We start from the raw sequence: 21,396 nt of genomic DNA, 5'->3' as shown, positions 1-21,396 counted from the left end.
TTTCACTGGAATCCTACTCATTACTTACATTTCAACTTAACTAGGTATCACCCGCTCCTAGACTGCACCCAACAGAGCATTCTCTGATGGGCATCTGAGTCGGGAGACCTTCTTGCTGTGCTGGCATTTATTACTTTATCTCCTTCATCGCTGCACTGAAATAATGTGTAAATGAATTTTGTCAATAAACAGACCTCTTTGCCTCTACAGAGCAGAGGCTTTTACTTTTTTTTTATTTTTATTTTTAGATATGTCTTGGTAGTTGTTCAATGGGATTCTCCCAATGGAGAAATTGTATCAGAGATTGAAAAAAAAAGGGAGTTAACTCATTTATTTCTGTTTTCAGTGGGTATGGATCCAAACCTGTTTGGGGATCCACAGGTCACGGAAATGAGAGAAGCCTGATGGCCTTGGGGGTGAACGGAGAGGCACATACATTCTGTGAACTGGTAGCTGCAACTCAGCCCCAACAAATTCTTGCCATCATGGAATATGGTCTTCTGATATTCTCATTTTATACGAAATGTCTTGGTCCTAAGGTTGGCAATAGATTTTAGAGAATTAAACTATGAATTAGAGAGGCCAAACAGAATATACTCATGGCAGACAGGGTCCCTCATGTCCCGAAGCCACGGGCACAGCATCCTTACTGAGGGGAAGGAACAGGAGGTTGAGGAACTGGGCCCATGTGCCCGATGTTGGAGACCCTCACGTCAGCGAGTGGGCTGGTGGCCGGGGAGCGAGGGCTACACAGCGAGTATGTTCTGGAACAATCACAGCCTTCGTGTGTCATCAGCCCTGCCAGCCCAGTCAGTACGCACTGGGGACAACGTGCCAGAACACTGACTGCTTATACCAATTCACTATTACTAAAACCAATTAGTTTTTATTTTTTAACACGTTTTTTATGTTATTTATTTTGTGTGTGTGTGTGTGTGTGTGTGTGTGTGTGTGTGTGTGTGAGAGAGAGAGAGAGAGAGAGAGAGAGAGAGAGAGAGAGAGAGGACACAAGCAGGAGAGGGGCAGAGAGAGAGGGAGACCGAGAATCCCAAGCAGGCTCCCTGATGTTAGCACAGAGCCTGATGCGGGGCTCAAACCCACAGACTGTGAGGTCATGTCCTGAGCTGAACCCAAGACTCAGACACTTAACTGACTGTGCCACCCAGGTGCCCCAGTGTTTTTAAACTGAAGGAAGAAGTTTGAACACAATCAGTTAATTAGTCATCTGTACATTATGAAACATAGTGACTTCAACCCACGGCGCCACATCAAAGTTATTTAGAAGTAAAGCAAAGAAAAAAGTAAAACAAACAAGAGAAAAACCCTAGGACTCTCTCACCTGATAATGTAACAAGTTATCTAACATTCAGTGCATTTTTACTATACAGTGACATTATTTTCTTTTGGAAATTTTACATTATGTAGACAGGTTGACAGTTTTCTCCATGCTGGTTTAATAACAGAAATTCAAGTTGACTAGATGTAAAGTTTGAAGTATTATCTATCCACGTAGAAAAAAAAAGCAAAAACAAAAACAAAACAAAAACACCTAACCTCACATTGGAATCTCAGAATCCAAGATGCAAATGAAACCTCCCTGATGATTCGTGTAAGTGATGGGATGGTAGTTTTATATGAAAAGAACTATTTTTAGTCAAGGAGAAAATAAAGCATAATATTCTCTAAATCTCAACATTATCTATTACCCAGACTTTTCAAGATTGAGTTTTTAGAAATAAATATTCTATATAGTATTTGTTTGGAATGGATGATTTGAAGGATGTTACTTCTTACTATGCAATATTTGCAAATTCAAAGACCCTAACCATGAAAAGATCTGTATCTTTCTCCAGCTGTCCAAATGTTTTTGAAACTCAAAAAAGGCAACACAAAACTGCTATGGTGCCTTAATGTACTACGACCAATTAATATTTTTCCTCTTCCTCACTAACATGTTTCCTTTAGATGTAAACATCACTGGGCTTCTTGTGGCTCAGTTGGTTGAGCGTCCAACTCTTGATTTTGGCTCAGGTTATGATCCCAGGGGGTTCTGGAATCTAGCTCTGTGTCAGGTTTCATGCTGAGCATAGATCCTACTTAGGATTCTGTCTCTCTCCCTCCCTCTGCCCCTCTCCTGCTCACTCTCTCTCATGCAAAACTAAATAAATAAAATTTAAAATATAAAAATAAAAATTTATAAGGAGGTATAATTTTTAATAGCTAGTCATTCGAAATAAACCCCACGTTATTTTCTTGGTTGCCTTTATAAAAATACATTCAGTGACAAAGTCCAACAAAGACGGTTGTTAGACTACATGTAATAGGACTTACCATGCATTTGTTTATGGTGGTAATTTGAGGTTGGTCCAAAAAGTAATTTAATTTCAATCATGCTCGTTTTAGGACTTAAGATTATTTTGGGGTGCTGCACATACCTGGCCCCAGTAGAATTTATGTGACCATATATACTTTCATAATTCCTTGAAATTACAAGTAGAAATATGATTATACAATAAATTCTACTAGTTTGTGTGTTTGGATGGAAAATAACAGAGAAACAGTAGCCTAGTTGTGTACATAGAGAATCAATCTTACCATTGCCATAATGATATCATACAAAAGTTATGAATGACCTCTATCTAAATAGAATTTTAAGCTCATTTTATTTATTTCCATCTTTTCTCAATATAATGTATTGCTATTCATGTTTCTTGACATATTACTTAAAATTTTTTATTTAAATTCTAGTTATCTAGCATATAATGTAATATTGGTTTCAGGAATGGAATTTAGTGATTCATTACTTACATAAGCTCTTTTCTGTTTTTGAGAGAGAGCATGCACATGCACAGAAGCAGGGCAGAGAGAGAGAGAGAGAGAGAGAGAGAGAGAGAGAGAATATCCCAAGCAGACTCCAGGCTCAGCACGGATCTCGATGTGGGGCTCGATCCCGTGACCCAGGGATCATGACCTGAGCCAAAATCAACAGTTGGCTCTTCAACCTACTGAGCCACATAAGCTCTTTTTAAAAGGAGAATCAGTGCCTTGGAAATGGAATGGAAAGCATTATTATAACAGCAGCAGATTTCTGCACCACATTTGGTTTGGGTGCTGTGTTTACAATTTCAGTAAGGATTAGAAAGACTTTCACTCCAACTTTGAAAATGTGGTATTTACTTGTTGAGAGGAAAGGACTCAGAAATATGCCACGTCATTCATTCAGCATTTGCATTGACTGGTGAGTTCTGTTCTCTTCCATACTTGTATGTTCAGGCCAAAGATGTTGGCACATCTTCTCCTCATTTCCAAATTTCCCCCGCAGACACACAGGGGTAAAATGCAGCCTGCACACTTGTATCTGTGGTCTAGTGCTCACATGGTTGGCCTGTTCAGATACAGGCAAGTGTTAGGAATGTTGAAAGCTAACATAAGAAAAACAGCTAAGAAAAAAGAAGGCATGGCATTCTGTGCTAATAAGCAAGGTCTGGAGAGATGAAGAGGTTCCAGTGAGAGAGTTCACTAGCTGCTAACAAGCAAAAGGGAGTTGGGACACGTGACATGGTTTTAAACAATATAAGTTTTCAGCACAGATTTTGTTCATTATATCTATACCCAGCAGAAGAAAGCATATATCTATCCACACACACACACACACACACACACACACACACACACACTCCATAAATGTCAAACCACACAGTGGTGCTTTGTAAATTTCTGAATATGATGTAGGGGTTGAAACATGACAGGCTGTTTATTACAAAACTACATTGCCCTATACATTATTATTAATGGTTTTCAGGGCACATCTGCCATGCAGATGGGCACGTTCCGTGTTAACATTTCAGCAAGTCTCAGAAATATACATTTGGTTTTCTGAAAGGCATTCTATGCATGGGATGATCATTGGCTTGGGCAGCTGCCTGAGGGCGTCACTTACTTATTTAGTTCATATCTTTTCCCACAGATGATTTTACAGCTACTGGGAAATACAGAAAACGCACAGATACGTGCAAATGTAAAAGTTAAAGAAAATCAAAGCAAGAAAATTCAGTATTTCAAGAAGATGCATAAGATAAATTAGAATGTGAAAATAAAAAATGAACAGTTCTCAGTTAACCGTCTGTGTATCTCATGATCCATGGTAGTGAAGCTAACCTAAACATTATGAACAGTGCTCCAAAGAGAGATTTGTCCTCACATGCAATCTTATTTGCAGTATTTCCCCACACAAGCATTGCATTCATGGTTTCATGTAAATAAAACTGATTTTCATTACCCATGGTAATCTTATTCTATAAAGTCACTGTGAACACTGAATTAACAAATACTGGAAATCCATATGGGGGGGGGCGCTGGGTGGCTCAGTTGGTTGAGCTTCCCACTCTTGATTTCAGTTCAGGTCATGATCCCAGGCTCCACACTTAGTGTGGAGCCTGCTTAAGATTCTCTCCCCCCACCCCCACCCCTTGCACTCTCTCTGTCTCAATAAATAAATAAATAAATAAATAAATAAATAAATAAATAAATAATAAAATTAAATCTTAAAAATAAGATACATATGGAAAAAAAATGATACCAATTCATACTTCACAGCCTACATAATAGAAAATTCTGGAACATGTGAGTGGCTCAGTAGGTTGAGTGTCCCACTTTTGATTTCAGTCAGGTTATGTCTCAGGGTCGTGAGTTCAAGCCCCGCATTGGCCTCTGTGCTAGGAGTGAAGCCTACTTAAAATAAACACACCAAAACCACAAATCTAAGTTCCAGGTGGCCTTATGCACTGTGGATAGGAAGATAAATTTGTGCAGCCACTGTAGAAAATAGTAAGGAGGTTTCTAAAAATATTAGAAATAGAATTACCCTATGATCCAATAATACTACTTTGGGGTATTTATCCAAAAGTAATGAAAGCACTAACTGAAAGATAAATGCAACTCCATGTTCATTGCAGCAATATTTACAATAGCTAAGACACAGGAAAACCTAAGTGTCCACTGGTAGATAAATGGATAAAAAAATATGATACACAAATATACTCACACAATGGAGTAACATGCACCTTTTATGATACATATTATAGTAAAGTATGTGTGTGCATGTATATAGGTATGCATATGTGCATATCTATATCTATCTATATCTACATCTATGACTATAACTGTATCTACGTATATATGTAAGAGAGAATCACTCAGCCATAGAAAAGAAGGAAACCTTGCCATTTGCACAACACAGATGGACTTTGGGGGAATTGCATTAAATGAAATAAGTATAAGAAAGCACCATATAATCTCACTTATATGTGGAATCTAAAAAAACAAATAAACAAGAATCCTCAAAACACACACACACACACACACACACACACACACACACAATGAATTCATAGGTACAGAGAGAAGACTGGTGGTTGCCAGAGGTATGGGTGTGGTGTGTGTGTTTTCACACCCCCTGGTTGAAGGCAGTCAAAAGGTACAGAAGGTGCAAAGCTCGAGCCTTAAGAGAGGTAAGCCCGGGAGTGCAGTGCACAGTGATGACTACAACACGGTGTTACATGTGTGAAACCTGCTGAGCAAGTAGATCTACAAAGTTTTCTCACCACAGAAAAACTCTAAGTCTATGTGTGATGACTGTTGCCTAGACCTACTGTGGTGACCATTTCAAATATGCACGTACACCAAATCATTTCACTGTACATCTGAGATTACTATATCATGTGCAGATTGTATCTATAAAAATATACATCACAAGGGTGAGGAGCCACTAAACTCTACACCTGAAACCAATTTTACGATGTATGTTAAATGACCAGAATTTAAATCAAAAATTGAAATAAAACTTGCAAATTATAAGATTCAGTTTAGAAAACAAGATCCTATCTTCGAGATACTACAATCGGCAAACGTTAAATAAGAAATATGAAAAAAACCATGAAAAATATGGACAAATTGTATTACATTAAAAATAAGAACCCCTATCTATTACCACTAATAAGAAAGTAAAGATATAAAGAAAAAAGTGGCAGAGATCCTTTCAGTATATATATATGCAGCAAGGAAATTATGTTCGGAACATATAAAGAACTTCTACAATACAAGCAAATGACAGACGCTTGAATAGAAAATTCACAAAAAAGAGCGTAAGCTTGTGGCCAATAAACATATAAAAGGTGCAGACATTCATTAGGAATCGGGAAATCCTAATTAAAACACCAATGGAACATGACTCAATGCCCACCAAACTGGCTAAAATTAGTACCAGTGAAAACACCAAGTTCTGTCCCTGAGGTACAGCAGGTTGATTTTGCAGAGGTGAGGGTCGGCCTCCATGTTCTAATGCACCCAGGGCGGTACCCGCCTCAGCACTCTGAATGGCCGTTGACTTATCCGCACCGGGGTCCGGACAGTCTTCCGGTGCTTTGATCATACTTCACGATCCTTTGAACATAAGCTGTAGTGTTTGCACGGTGTTAGAAATCCCTGCTCTCTCATTTACGTGGTCCTTGAAAATGGACCTATTTTAAAATGATGAGCTGCTATCTTCTTGTCCCTGCACGGATTTTCAGGGTCTCCTCAATTACACTGGATGGTCTGAAGATTCTCTTCCATCACAGTCATCTCTCCAAATTAGAAGCCATTCATTCTTTGGTTGTTATTCTTCCTTTAACTTCCTCCTCAGATAAAATAATTGTATGATCTTTCTTGAAAGTCACCCTGCCTTGGAAGTAACGTTTTAGAGCAGTGATCTATTTAAAAACCAAGAGAGGCCGTACAAACGGAGTGTCGTAATGAATTTGTACACGGCTTCACATTGTTGAGGACTTCAGCTTTTTCTTAGGATGATTAAATCACATAGTCTCTGAGTCTCTGCTTATGTATCGAAAGCTTATTATAATCACTGCTTCTGTGACAATTGCGTTGGTGTTATATTAACTCATTAATAGAATATTTGTCTTATTCAAACATTTATCCAAATCAAAGGTCTATGTGAAGTGTATCTTAAAACTTTCCAGAACTGCAAATAACACACATTCCTGAATTCAAATTCAGTGGAGGTTACCTTGCAAAGGAAAAAGAGTTAGAAAAACATTATGTATGTTCTTCATGTTCCCTTTAACATCATCATATTGTTTTTGCACCTGTGTGGAGAATCTGGATTCCCTATTTTGGTCATGAAAGCCACATAATTACTATTGAAAAGCACTTCCTCTGAAGAAATCATTAAAGGCAAATTCATGCAGATAAGTATCTTCAAAATAAGAGGATTTATTATTAGAGTGATAATTAACTCTATTCATCTTCACTAAAAACTAAAGCAAATTTAAGTAAGCTTAAATTGAATTTATGCGTGTTTATCTATACATACAAACAGAGAGAATGTACATGTATGTGTATGACCTTGCTAAATTTGAAATTTCTTGAATAGCTGGATACTTGAATCCTTTAAAACAGCTGAAACCCATTTCCATGTTTAAAGTAGAGAATATATATTTTATGTGCTTCTTTCCTGTCCCTTCATCTCCTTCTCTTTTTTTCTTTTATTGTTTGTCTTCCTTTTCCCAGAGAGAATGTGCCTAATTCCCTGGAGGAGGAAAACGGGGACCAGTGAAAGGAACTGAGGCTTACGCTTCTTCTCTGGGAGCTTTTGTGTGCTGTGAATTACATGCCGGTGCTGTCTATTCAAAGAAATTCTATGCACGGGCATGGCTCTGAAGGTCCAGTCATTTTTTTATTCCTTGAATAGTTGAAGATATTTATCAAGTTTCCAATACATGAACGTTTCATATATATTTTATATACATGTCGTGTGTGTGTGTGTATGTGTGTGTGTGTGTGTGTATACATATATATATATATATATATATATATATATATATATGGTATTTTCCAATATATAAAATATATAAATTTTAAAAATCACGTTATATCCAGCAAATATAAGGGATACATATATAAAATGTGGTAAAAATTCTTAAATATAGACAAAATCTCACTCTTATGCTTCCTCAAGGACACCATCTGTGCTCTTAGATCCAGCAAAATGACTGAGAAGGACAGATGTCTGACAACACATGTCTTAATGGAAGCAGAGGATGCTGCCGTGATGAAATGCGAAAGAAGAGCACAAGACTAGGAATCTGATCAGCACAGTGACCGCTCAACTGGAATACATTCAGAGTTGATGTCATTTCACCATTGTGAGAAAAATCTGGGTTGGTCAGTGTTGTTCCACTAATTACTGCCAGTTTACAGATTTACATTTTGCATTTCATTTGTCGAGACATCTTGATTTTCAAATATGTAACTTTTTTTGAAGCATAGTTCCAAGGCAAAGTTAACCGCGAGAAAGGATGGCCAGAACCTATACTAAGTATTTCAAAAGTATTATCTCTTTTAGTCCTTTAAACAACTTTGTAACATTATTTTTTGTTGTTATACTTATTTTATAGTTGAGGAATCACAGGCAAAGAACTTCTTTCTTTTTATGTAAAAAAATTTTTTTTAATGTTTATTTATGTTTGAGAGAGTGTGAGCAGGTGAGAGGCAGAGAGAGAGACAGAATCCGAAGCAGGCTCCAGGCTCCGAGCTGTCAGCACAGAGCCCGAGGTGGGGCTCGGACTCACGTACTGTGAGATCATGACCCGAGTGAAGTTGGACGCTTAACCAACTGAGCCACCCAGGCGCCCCAAAGAACTTCTTGATGTCATAATTCTACTGCTTGGTAGATCAGGACTACAACACAGACTGCCTGACTTCAGAGTATAAATTCCCAGGCACTGTGAAATATATTATTTCAGAAATTTCATAATCTGCTATTAATAAACTTTGGAGTCAAGGGGAAATGAAAGAGGAAATAAACACAATGTGGCACATACCAGAACGCAACACACAGATAATCTGAAATGATGCAATTTGGATGATGTATTTCATCAAAGATAAATTATGTTTGGCCCTAAGGAAAAATAGTCTTGTGATATCATATGGAAAGACAAAGAATTCAACGAAGCTAGTGTCTGCATTTCAGAGAACTCATATTATGACTGCCATTGAAAACAGGTAGATTCTCAGCAAGCAGATTATTTCATAAATTCCCAAATTATCATTTCAGTATACTCACCTTTTCACTCATAATCAAACCTTCATTGCTAGTTTATTGCATAATGCCTAAAGAAGCACTCAACAAATGCTCAAGGGGCAAAGAGAAGTAGCAGTACCCGACCACAGTGATTTGCATTTCATCAGCGGTTTTTCAGCAAATCAGTGTTTCACAAATCACTAATAAAAATGTTAGGCAAATGTCTGAAGAAGCCACCCTTATCAGTAACAGGACACATTGATGGTGTGTGTCTCTTTTGTTATGTCCTATGAAAAACACCTATTATCTTTGTGGTATTTCTGAACAAAATTTATAATCATGAAGAGGTATCAAGTAAATGCAAATTGAGAAATAGTCTATAAACTGCCCTACTCTTGACAATTAAAGTCATTAATGGCAAGGGAATACTAAGGAGTTGAGATGGAGACCTCAAAGCCATGTAACGAAATGCAACGTTTGATCTTAGATAAGGTTTTTGACCTATAGAGGATTTTATTGGGAAAATAAGCAAAAATTAAAAAGGGTCTATAGACCTATATAGGATATACAATATATATTATGCATATGACTATATGGCATATATACACATAAGCAATATATAGACACATGCATCTATTATCTATCATCTATCACCTATCTATCACCTATCTATCATCTATCTATCTATCTATCAATCATCTATCTAACTACTAGAAAGAAAGTATCTGATTGGTACTCCTCAAAACTGTCAAGGTCATCAAAAACAATAAAAGTACCAAAGTCTAGAGAAGACTAAAAGAGTTATGATGCCTAAAATAAAATAATATGACATCCTAGAAACCTGGAACTAGAATAAAGACATTAGGTAAAAACTAATGACATCCAAATAAATATGGATTTTAGTTAATAATTGTATTTCACTGTTGTTAAAGATGTCCGATACTAATAAAAGCTGTTAACAATACTGGAAATTGGATGTTGGTTATATGGGCACTCCATTACTTCTATTAAAATGTTACTTAGGTCTAAAAAGTTCTGATATTGTTTAAATAAATAATATAAAATATGATCGTAAAACAGACCATATCCATAGGCACTTTCATAACAAAATCCAAGACTTGAGTATATCATTTATTATATGAAAAATATTTTTAAAATAATAAGGCTGTGTTCCTTTACATTTAATTTTTATATACATAAAGTATATATTTGGAACAATTCTCAGCCAAAACATTAAATAAGGTACACCTGAAGGCGAAAGAAGAAACAAAAGAGAGAGCAAGAGATGCTCACTATGGCTTAATTTGTCTGAGTTCAGCTGCTAGTTTCTGATAGGTATGAACATTAAAATGTTTTTAATCATTAACTTAATCTTTAAAACATTTAGAAAGCAATTTTTTTTGATGTTCATTTATTTTTAAGACAGACAGAGTGTGATGCAGCAAAGGGGCAGAGAGAGAGGGAGACACAGAATCCGAAGCAGACTCCAGGCACTGAGCTGTCAGCACAGAGCCCGACACGGGGCTCGAAGCCTCAAACTGTGAGTACATGACCTCAGCCCAAGTCAGGAGCTTAATTAACCAACTGAGCCACCCAGGTGCCCCGAAACCAATTAAAAAAAAAATTAATGAGCACATTAACTTAACAGGTATTGTTGAAGAAAAGTACTATATAATGTCAGAAGAAAAAAATGTGTGATGGCATTTAATATAAAATAAAATAAAAATCCTAATTAACCAGCATATGATACCAGCTAATATGAAATACCCTCTATGGTATGTAAACTATTATACATGTAGTTGGGCAAGATGGTCATCTTGGTATGTTGGTCATCATGTCACTTTTTATAATTCTTCATGAATATACAGGCATTCTATAGAAAAAGTTTCATATATATATATATAAAGGATATATATACATATATAGGACATATATATTATATAAAATATATAAGTATATATATAATACATAAATGACATATGTGTGTGTATATATATATATATATATATATATATATATATCCTTTTCTTATAGTCCAAATCTGATGTTATGTCATCACCATCCCCAACCTACTTTATATTTTTATAGTTATTAGTCATAAATAAGGTATTTTAGTGTCCCTGCCATAATGCATTAAAGGGAGTTTTCAAGGTTATTAATCTCACAAAATTTAAACAAAGTGAAAGAGAGAATCTTTGTTGATTTGAAGTTGAAAACCATATCATAAGGAAAGTGAATAAGATGAATTTTAAAACTGTATTTATTAGTCTCAGTGTTACGTGGGATTTAGTCTTTCTCATTTTTTTAATTAGTCTATTATTTTCCCCATAGTTTAAGAAATATGAGTAGCAGCAACATAATTAGAATAAGTATAAGAATAAGTATAAGGTAGTAGGGGCCTTGGTGGGTTAGTTGGTTGAGTTTTTGACTCTTTTATTTTTAATTTTTTTTAACATTTATTCATTTTTGAGAGACAGAGAGAGACAGAGCATGAGTGGGGGAGGGGAATAGAGAGAGGGAGACACAGAATCAGAAGCAGGCTCCAGGCTCTGAGCTGTCAGCACAGAGCCTGATGCAGGGCTCGAACTCAAGGACCATGAGATCATGACCTGAGCTGAAGTCAGACACTTAACCCACTGAGCCACCCAGGTACCCAGAGTTTTTGACTCTTGATTTCAGGTTAGGTCATGATCCCAGAGTTGTGGGATTGAGTCCCAAGTCTGGCTCCCTGCTGAGCATGGAGCCTGCTTAAGATTCTCTCTCTCCCTCTCTCTCTGCCCCTCCTCCACTCACATGCATTCTCTCTCTAAAACAAAACAAAACAAAACAAAACAAAATCTAAAAGTAAAGGGTATAAGCTATATAGTTATTAACCTAAAAATGTGGTAAAAATAAAAATAAACTTAATAAAACATTTCAGCAAAAAAGAAATGTTTCGGGGGCGCCTGGGTGGCTCAGTTGGTTGAGTGTCCAGCTTCGGCTCAGGTCATGATCTCAACAGTTTGTGAGTTTGAGCCCCACATCAGGCTCAGAGCCCTGCTGTCAGCTCAGAGCCCGGAGCCTGTTTCGGATTCTGTGTCTCCCTCTCTCTCTGCTCCTCCCCCACTCGTGCTCTGTCTCTGTCTCTCTCTCTCTCTCTCAAAAATAAATGAAACATTTTAAAAAAAAGAAATGCTTCATAGTGAAAATAATCATTTGTATTTTACGTTGAAAATTAAATTTGGGGAAGCATGACCTCATGAATGTGGGGAGTGCAGGATCTAACGAAGTAGTTGGCCATCACGCCCTTGCGACCATTCCATGAATTCACAGAGCATCTCCAGAATTGGAGGCTTGGCCTTACCTCCTCCGTATCCTTTAGTCTTCAGTAAACTATCCCAAATACACTATTATCTCTTCCATCCAGGAAACCAAACCTATTGGAAATTATTCAATTTTCTGTGATCACACAGATAAGAAGCACAGCCCCTTCCTGAAATCACCACCTCGGTTTGACAATACAAAACATGGTGCCCCATTCTCTCTAACATTCTGTTAGCACATCATTCTTTTACTGAACTATGAACCAGAACAATAATTTAGACCCAACAAGTAAGGGTAACTGTTTTTCAAATTAGTACTAATACTGTTTATATTATTGGTCTTACATACTCCTCAGTCTTTCTGAAAACCTTATTTTTTTAAATTATTTTAAGTTTTATGTATTTATTTTGAAAGTGAGAAAGCGTGCTTGCAAGTGGGGGAGGGGCAGAGAGAGAGAGAGGGGGAGAGAGAGAGAATCCCAAGCAGGCTGTGTGCTGTCAGCACAGATCCTGATGCAGGGCTCCATTGCACCCACTGTAAGATCATGACCTGAGCCGAAATCAAGAGTCAGACTATGAACCAACTGAGCCACCCAGGTGCTCCTGAAAACCTTATTAAAAAAATTAAAAAAAAAATCTTTTAATGTTTGTTTATTTACTTATTTATTTTGAGAGAGAGAGAGACAGACAGACAGAGAGAGACAGAGCAGGAGCAGGAGAGGGGCAGAGAGAGAGGGAGACAGAGAATCCGAAGCAGGCTCCAGGCGCTGAGCTGTCAGCACAGAGCCCGACGAGGGGCTTGAATTCATGAGCTGTGAGATCATGACCTGAGCTGAAGTCGGACTTAACCAACTGAGCCACCTATGCGCCCCCTGACAACCTTATTTTAAGCCATGGTGAAGGGATATACATTTTCAAAACTGCATGGAGTTTTCTTCATATATATCTGCTAAATTTGCCCTTCTCTTCCTTGATGCATTTGTACAGTGCGGTGATCAAGCGCTTGGGTGAGGAGTAAGGTTGCCTCTGTCTCTGGCTTAGAGCCACCAGCCATTAGCAGTGAGGTTCTGTGCAAATGAATAAATAGCTCTCTAGTTCTGCAATTTCTGCAGCACTCACATAATGTACATCTATGTGAGGGTGCAGGTAAGTCTTAAATGACACACTTCATGGAAAATATTTGCCATTAATACATGTACTTAATGACAATTGTCATGAATTATCTGGTAGTATGCTAGAATCAATCTACCATTATCATTGTTCATCTTCCTTATTCCATTCAACATCAGGAGAAATGATGTCACTAGAGCAGCAAGGAGATCTATGTAGAAATCTTTCTGTGAACAAAACCTGGATAAGAATAAATTTAAGATTTATCTGGTGTGAAGTTATTTAAGTTTGTCTAATGTTTATTTATTTTTGAGAGAGAAAGAGAGAAGGAGGGGCAGAGAGAGAGGGAGACACAGAATCTGAAGCAGGCTCCAGGCTCTGAGCTGTCCGCACAGAGCCCGACGCGGGGCTCAAATCCACAAACCATGAGACCGTGACCTGAGCCGAAGTCGGAAGCTGATGCTTAAGTGACTGAGCCACCCAGGCACTCCGGTGTGAAGTTATTTTGTAATGAGTATGCCTAATAATAAAAAAGTAAAGAAAAATACTAGAATTGTTATAAACCTAAACTTCATAGATGTTTAAGCTGTTAATCAGGACACGACTTACAATGTACTAGTAATGTCAATAATCACGAAATAACTTGATTGTTCGCTAAACCCAAGGTTATTTCAACTGCAAACCCTCACCTTCCTAAATTACAAACTCCATTTTAAATTTAGATTAATGAAACATTCCTTAAAGTTTCTTATTATTAATGGCTTAGAGAACTTGATCAAACATAGATTTATTAAATTGACTCTGATGCTCCTGAGACTGTCGGCATTGAGCCTCACAAAGCTGGGCCTGTAGGAAAATTTTGCAGAGAAAGGAAAGGATATTTGGTCAAAGAGGAATCATTAATATCAGTTCATAAATAGGACTTCAGGGTCTCTGGGTGAAAAGTAGGGTACAGATTCTAAAGTGGTATAACAGTCATATCTAAATAAACACAGAATTTCCCCCTATAGTTATATAAAAAGAGTGATAATTCACATAAATCCAGTTTCCCCAAGAGTTTGTAAAAATAACTATAATTCTCATAGTTCATATTTATCAAGTTAAAGAAAAAAAGTGTGCTTCTTTCATTGTCATCACTGAAATGTCAACCTAAGTAATTTACCACAATATTCCAGAAAGCTTTTATTTGTTTCTTTAAAAACTTTACCACTGGGCACCTGGGTGGCTTAGTTGGTTGAGTGACTGAGTAACCAACTCTTGACTTCCCCTCAGGTCATGATCCCACAGTTCTGGGATTGAGCCACAAGTTGAGTTCTGCACTGAGCATGAAGCCTGCTTGGGATTCTCTCTTTCTCTCTCTCTTTCTCTCTCTCTCTCCCTAAGCCCCTCACCCATGTACTCTCTAAAAATAAACTTTAAAGAAAATTTAAAAAAAACCAGCTGAATTTAGTTTAAAATAGTTACAATTGGATCTCCATTTTGGTAGTTACTATGAACAAGGTATTCCTGTTTAAATCCATTATGCTTACTGCTTATGTATAAAAAATGTCTTTAAAAAATATTGACCTTGGCCCCAGCTAACTTAGGAAACTCATTTTTAACTGCAATCATTTGCATGTAAATACTGTTGGTTTTACATATATTCACCATTAGTGAATAATGAGAGGTTTTTATGTAATTTTCTATATAATGTGGGGAATTTCTATATTGTTTCTGTTGTTTTTATTAATTTTAAGCTCAATTGTACCATGATTAGAAAATGGACTCTGTGTAATTTCAGCCATTTGGAATATGTTGACACTTCCTTTATAGCTTAGTGTTTGGTAAGTTCTTAAGTGTTCCACGTACTTGAAAGGGATGAATTCTACAGTTGTCAGATTCAGTGTCCCTTCCATAAAAATCCACCAGGTCAAATTTGTTAATTTCATTATTCAAATCCTCCACCTGTTTTGTCCTACCTATTTTATCCCCTATTTGTCAGTCAATAAAATAGATTTTATATTGTCTATTGCTTCCATAAAAAGTTGTTATAAATTTAGTGCCTTAAATTATTTTATATAAATTATTTTGTATACCTTAATTATCTCATAGTTAGATTGGTCAGAAGTCAGACAGTCTCACCAAACTAAAACCAAGTATCCCCAGGGCTGTATTCCTTTCTGGAGGTTCGGGGGATGAATTCACTTCCAAGCTCATTCAGGTTATTGGCTGGACTGAGTTATTTTTGCCAGTGTAGGGAGGAGGGACCTGATTCCCTGCTAGCTGTTAGTGTGTCGTGTGTCTCTGTCCATAGAATGTATATCCAGCTCATGGATCCATTCATCCTCAAAGCCAGCGATGGTGGGTTGACTGTTTCTCACTCTTTATTCATTTTGATCTCCCTCCCTTCTTCGTATTTCTTGCTTTCTCTGTCCTGGACTCTCAGACTCCAGCCAGAGAAAGTTCTATTCTTTTCAGTGCTCACATGAGTAGATTGGACTCTGCAGGATAATCCGGGATAATCCCCCAATTAACTTCCATAACCTTAATCATATCTGCAAAGTTCTTTTGCCAGGGATTAGGACATGGTCATCTTGGGGCACTATCATCCTACCTCCCACAGGTTTTAAAATATCACTCTAGGATCATGGATTTTTCCATTTTACCTTTAATTCTTTCAACACTTTATCATTTCTGAGGTCATGTTATTAAGTGCAATTGAATACATAATTATTCTAACTTTCTGGCAATTTGAATCTTTATCATGAGGGAAAGTTCCTTTTATTCTCTACCAATGTCTTTTCCCACAAAGTCCATTTTGTCTGGTAATAGTATAGCTACAACACCTATTACATAAAAACTGACTACATGGTGTATCTACTTCAATTTTCTGTATTTTAGATTTCTGAGTCCTTATATTTAACTGGGTTTCGTGTCAACTGCCTTCATTTGGCTTTATTTTTGAATTTAGTTTAAAAACTCTTTTCGTTTTGAGCATTTTCTCTTTTACTTTTGATGCAATCTTTGAACAGGATCATTTAAATCTACTCTTACTGGATATATTTTATCCTGTCCATTCTGTATTCCTTTTCAATTGCCCCTTTGCCTTACTTTGGTTAATACGCATACTCTTCATTATTTTACTCATTTTCTAGGCAATAAAGACCTTAAAACACATTTGTCAGTCCTGGTTTATAACTGAAGTGTTCTATAAGTCATATATATACATATATACATATATATACATATATACATATATATATACATACATATACACACATACATATATACACACATATATGTGTATATATATGTATGTGTGTATATATATGTATATGTGTATATATATGTATATATATGTATATATATATATACACACATATATATACATATATATATATAATTTTATCTATGTGATATATATATCACTTCAAAACAAAGCATTATTTGGGGCGCCTGGGTGGCGCAGTCGGTTAAGCGTCTGACTTCAGCCAGGTCACGATCTCGCGGTCCGTGAGTTCGAGCCCCGCATCAGGCTCTGGGCTGATGGCTCGGAGCCTGGAGCCTGTTTCCGATTCTGTGTCTCCCTCTCTCTCTGCCCCTCCCCCGTTCATGCTCTCTCTCTCTCCCCCAAAAAATAAATAAACGTTGAAAAAAAATTAAAAAAAAAAGAAAGCATTATTATTTTACTCAGTGAATATTTAGATTTAGTCATATATACTCAAGTTTTCATCTTTATTTTTCCTTATTAGTTCTTTGATGACTTCAAGTATATATATATATTTACTCAATTATTCAGTTTCATTTTGTTTACTTATTTGTTCATTTGCTTGTTTATTTAGATTTTCTAATTCTTCTAGTTATATCTTAAAGAGAGTAACTGGGCCTGACTACCTAGTCTATCTCAATCAGAAGCAGAAGATGGCAGTGTTTTGTGTGACTGGAAATAATGAAGATTATGTGACTTCAAACCTCCCCGAATAACTGTGCAGGACTATCTCTGTGCAGTAAAGCTTCCCAAGTAACCGCATGGTGCTATCTCTGTACCCAGGTGACAAGAACCACAAGGCAATGTTGTAGAAACCTGCTGAAGTCGTTTAAACAATAGGAATGAGGGAAGAAATGTAAATTTTGTATTTTTTTTGTGTTGTCCCTTAATTGCACAGACAATACATGTTTAGATATTTTCATAAGAGAGAAAAGGAATTTTATATAAAATATATAAAATATATAAATTTTATATAAAAAGCAATTTTATTTTTGTCAACAAATTTCATAAATTAGCTATTCATATTATATATATATATATTTTAAAATTTTAATGTTTATTTATTATTGAGAGACAGAGCATGAGCATGGGAGGGGCACAGAGAGGGGGAGACACAGAATCCAAAGCAGGCTCCAGGCTCTGAGCTGTCAGCATAGAGCCCAGCACGGGGCTCAAACTCACAAACCACAAGACCATCACCTGAGCCGAAGTCGGACGCTGAACCGACTGAGCCACCCAGGAGCCCCAAATTACATCTTTTGATCACAAAACTATGTGGCTATAATGGCAGGATGGTACCTTGTGGACAGTGGCTGCTGGTGTCAGTGGTAGAAAGTGCAGCTGGCCCTTGCACAACATCAGTCCGAACCTCATGGGTCCACTGACCTGCAGACTTTTTCCAGTCCAGTACTGCAAACACATTGCATCTTCCTCATGATTTTCTTATTAATATTTTCCTTTCTCTAACTTACTTTACTGGATGAATACAACACAGAACACATGTAACACATACAATGTGTGTTAATTGATAGTTTATATTATTAGTAGGCTTCTAGTCAACAGGAGGCTACTAGTAGTTAAGTTTTTGGAGTATCAAAAGTTATGGATTTTTTTTTTAATTTTTTTTTCAACATTTTTATTTATTTTGGGGACAGAGAGAGACAGAGCATGAACGGGGGAGGGGCAGAGAGAGAGGGAGACACAGAATAGGAAACAGGCTCCAGGCTCCGAGCCATCAGCCCAGAGCCTGACGCGGGGCTCGAACTCACGGACCGCGAGATCGTGACCTGGCTGAAGTCGGACGCTCAACCGACTGCGCCACCCAGGCGCCCCCAAAAGTTATGGATTTTTGACTGCATGGGGTTGGGCAGTGGGGGAGTCTGGTGCCCCTAAGCCCTGCATTGTTCAGTCAGCTGCATTCCTTTGCACGAACACAGTCTTTTAATGCTATTCCAGCACAAGCTTGTTTTTTAGGGTTTCCCAATGGAACGTGGTATATGTAAGGTGTCTGTGTTTGAGAGAGAGAGAGAGAGAGAGAGAGAGAGAGAGAGAGAGATCTGCTTTTCAACCTTATGAGTGCCAAATCCAAGATACTCGACTATGGACGAATTACCTAAGTTCTCTAAACTGAATTTCTTTTCTGTAAAATGTATTATTGGAAGGGTCAAACAGTATCACATTTACAGGTCTGCGATAATGTAAGTGCTCAATAAATATCACCTGTCCACTATTATTAGTAGTATTCGCAATTTTCATTTACCAGTTATGATCTTTGGATAAAAACAGAGTTCACAATATGATTATGGGTAAAAAACAAAATTGTTTTTTTGATCCCATGGGCTGCGTGAAGTGTATGGAGGACACTCTCCTTCTTGGCCTTCTTAAATCTCATAAATTTAAGAGGAGAAACATTTGAGTTCAACTGTCCACCTTATCCTGAATCTTTGCAGTTGGGGGAGCGGGTATAAAGACTAGGCAAACTTACGGGGCCGATGTTTACCTCAAAATTTGATGCACAGATTTAGGTCAGGACACCTAGCATTCAGTCTCTCCCCTCATGAATCCTGAGGCTGACACCCGGTTTGTGTATTCTGGTAGGTCTGTTGGGTTAGAACAAGTTCCACTCCAATTCTCCTGGCAAGGATTTCCCTGGAGCCTGAGACTTCATCGCCAGTTCCAGCAACTACTTCTTCCAGGAAATGGAGTTTAGAATGGCAGGTGGAAGTAAGCAACTGCCAGTCTTAGCGTCCTGCAGTGTGGGGACTTACTGGTCCATTTTATAAAACTACGTTACCGATTATTATATATCGCGAATGTTAAATTTAATACGATATTTGGTGTGTGGAACTATCTTATAAACACACTAAAGTGTCTTCTACTCTTAAACTCACTACTGACCTGTGCCCCGTTCCCTTCCAGCCAGCATCTTGAAATGCATTTCATAGCCACGAACCCTCTGTCCTTATTTTCAATGCACTTCAATGCACTGCTTAATTTAACACCGTCTGATTTGTCCTGTTACTAATTTACCCAAGTAGGACTTGGATTTGTAAATTCAGTGCACTTTCCTTTGGGGACAATGCCCCTTTATTCTCTTGCTACTTCTCTGGTCTGTTTTTCAGCTGAATTGCCTTTCTTTGGCTTGTCTCCTTACTTTGCAAACTACCTTGGGTTAGTGGTCACTAGCCCTCACTAGTGTATGGATCCCTGTGAAAATGTGAGAAAAGCTGTAATTTCTCTTCCTGAAAATTGCATATGCACAAATATAGCTACTGTTTGGCATTTGTTTTTTTTTTCTTAATACCCACCACCCACGCAGGTTTCCTTAAGGCACACGTGTGGCCGCATGCCATCTCTATGGATGGTGACGAGGCTCCCCTATCTAAATGTTTGTTCTAACCCTACATAAAAGGAACCCACCCACTCATGGGGATTCATGGGGACTCATGGCTTTGGAAACTACTCCCTGTGATCCTTATTGGCTGCAAATACAGTTTACTTTTGTGTGATCAATCACCTGGTACAGCTTCTGACTCAACAGGACACCAAACGGTCACACAACTACTCAGCTCTGCTCACAGCACACAACAGTATATGATGAATGGGCATGGTTGCATTGTAATAAAACTTTACTTATGGACACCGAAATTGCATCGTCCATTCAGAAGCACACAGTGGTAGGGCAAATGTTACCTGTAAACTGTAGTTTACCTAAAAATACGAATCTCAAAAGGCTGTCAGGGTATCATTAACAGTGATTAGAAACAATGAAGCAGATCTTTCAATTTAAAGTCACCACTTTAGGGGCGCCTGGGTGGCGCAGTCGGTTGAGCGTCCGACTTCAGCCAGGTCACGATCTCGCGGTCCGTGAGTTTGAGCCCCACGTCAGGCTCCGGGATGATGGCTCAGAGCCTGGAGCCTGTTTCCGAGTCTGTGTCTCCCTCTCTCTCTGCCCCTCCCCCATTCATGCTCTGTCTCTCTCTGTCCCAAAAATAAATAAACGTGGGAAAAAAAAATTAAAGTCACCACTTTAACAGAATATTTTATATTAAATGCCAGTCTTAAGAATTTGTACATCTTATAGGCAAAACATTACCTCATTATGAACACTTCAGAAATCATCAAATTTTAAAAATCACCCATAGTTCTAGAACTCTAACTCAATCCCTACTGTCCCAACATAAGGCAATTTTACCACACATAAAACTTTTATATTTTAAAAGTAATATGTGCAGAAAAGATGTCAGTTTTAAATTTATCAAAAATGGGATCCCTACTCCTAAGGTATTTAGTGGAACAGAAACACAGTAAAACAAATATTTTCTGTATCTGTTTAAGCAAATTATTTAAGAAACCATAAGAGAGTCAGTAGTAAAAAATGTTTTAAGGAATGAATGTAGGATTAAATCTTTACAATAAATATGGAGATAATATAATAAAGACAATACATTTTATTTATTATTGTCACTGTTAGAATCAAATACTTCAGTTATTGATATTTGAATCTAAGTAAATAATCTAACTAAATGAAATGAAATGATAAAATAGTAAAGCATAATTAATCTCAACAACACAGACTAGTGAAGTATGAAGAAAGACACATTTTCTAGAAAGCACAGGTGACGTCAGAACTGAGTCCTTTCCTTCTGAAGCTGTAA

General features: G+C 37.4%; 1 protein-coding gene across 1 annotated transcript in view; it reads right to left on the bottom strand.

Moving 5' to 3' along the window:
• The window catches only part of PCDH15 (protocadherin related 15), an 850,076-nt gene that overhangs the window by 481,011 nt on the left and 347,669 nt on the right, over positions 1-21,396 (bottom strand). The window lies entirely within an intron of this gene.

Source organism: Prionailurus viverrinus, chromosome D2, assembly GCF_022837055.1.
Source record: "Prionailurus viverrinus isolate Anna chromosome D2, UM_Priviv_1.0, whole genome shotgun sequence".
Classification (NCBI taxonomy): Eukaryota; Metazoa; Chordata; class Mammalia; order Carnivora; family Felidae; genus Prionailurus; species Prionailurus viverrinus.
This window is presented reverse-complemented; position numbering and strand designations above follow the sequence as displayed.